This window comes from Trachurus japonicus, chromosome 5, assembly GCF_045865225.1.
Source record: "Trachurus japonicus isolate A0001 chromosome 5, Traja_1.0".
In the NCBI taxonomy this organism is placed as follows: Eukaryota; Metazoa; Chordata; class Actinopteri; order Carangiformes; family Carangidae; genus Trachurus; species Trachurus japonicus.
In genome coordinates, this window is record NC_140911.1 from 33,715,716 (window position 1) to 33,717,549 (window position 1,834).

Consider the following 1,834-nt stretch of genomic DNA (forward strand, 5'->3'; position numbering starts at 1 on the left):
ATGTAGATATTAGGTGCGTTCGAGATGAGCAGGCGTGCGCAGAATCGATCGCCGGTGACCAGCGCACAATGCATGCCGGTTAGATTTGTGTCCGACTTGATCCCGACTTGCTCTGACGTCATGCACGCGCCTGCAACGATAACCTCACGAGATCAAGGCGGCCGCAGTTTTTAGAGCCAGGCGCCGCAGTTGCTCTCCACCGACTGCTACCGCCTGAAAGCCTCAGGGCATGATGGGAAACGCACCGGATCATGAGCTGATTGGCTCTTAGTTAGGACTGCAAACACTACGTGTTGTTGTATAATGCTAGATTATATGAATCTCATGTTGTAGGCCTATACTGCTTAAAAAAATATTCACACTGAATCAAACTTATATCCTGAGAAATATATTGGTTATTTATTGGACAATTGCAGTACAGCATAAGAAATATATACTTTGGTGACTTCCTGTTTGTATTGACGGCGGCTGGAAACTGTCCGACTTGACTGCAGTTTTCTGTCACCACCCCCTGCTGCTGCCGCCTGCTCTCGCCGACCGTCCAGGCGAGGCGCAGTTCATCTCGAACGAGCCTATTCTTTTCCATTTAACAATTTGGAGGTTTGGGTCCTTCATGGTTGGAGCACCTGGTCAGTAGAGGGCGCTGTGCGCATAAGACTAGCAGAGTGAGACGTCAGAAAGCACGAGCGAATCGAGGACAACACGGCCGCCGAGAACTGATATTAATGCGCTCTGTGACGGTTCTTGCAGGTAAGATGCTCAGGAGTCATAACCGGGATGGGATATGTGATACAGCATGTACAGTAGGAGCCTGAGACTGTGATGATGACTTGTAATGGCTGTGGACGTGGCTTTGAATTGAGACGAGTAACTAACAGTAAGTTAATCCAACTAAATCCAACATGGCGGTCGATGCAAATGGTAGTGGACCAAAAAACTGTTCACGAAAGTTGGAAATGTGCAGCTGTGAACGAGAGCGCAAACAGTGTTGTTGTTTCGAAGCTGCCCCTCGCTGACGTAACAGCGTTTAAAAGCTTTATTTGTGTGTGGAAAACGAGGTGTACCGACCTCTTTCATACAGTCTGGTAAAGACACTGAAGCTGATCAAGTCCACGTCCATTGCGGCTCTGACCAATCGTAGGCCAGAAAGACAATGAGGGTTTTCAGAATAAGAGCACAAAGGCCATTAGATGGTTTAAAATAGGCTATACTGTAAGTTAAAAGGTCCAATTGATAATAAATAAAGACTAGCCACTCATATGGACTGCTATTAATGTGCATTAGGCTACAAGAATAAAATTAAATGTGTTATAATCAGCGGCTGTTTTATTATATTAAAACTGTTATATTAAAACACACCTTTAAACCTGTAAAACCTTTTTTATTTTATTTGTCAAAGCAGAAAAAATAATGATTTAACTTATTTTCTACGCTCAAAGACAATGTAAATTAATACATTGAGACACAAATATGCTGCAAATTCAGAATAGATCCTCAATTTCACAACACATGCACAGAGTAGCATGTGTCTGCAGACCCGGAGACCGCAGATTCAGACCCGCACGTTTGGACCCGCACATTCAGACCCCTTGGTTTTCTGCTACAGTGCCCCCTGGTTTGTGTTATGCTAATGTTACCTGCTCGGAACATGGAGTTCGTTTCATGTCATAAAAGTTTTTAACGAACGTTTGACTTATAATACGTTTACAATTAGCCTTATGCACGTCAAATGCTAACCAAGCTTAGCATTTTTCAGCTAGAAGCTCTCTTGGCATATTGTTTTTAATGAAACTGAAACTGTTAATACCGTGTGCATTAAACAAAAATAAAACAG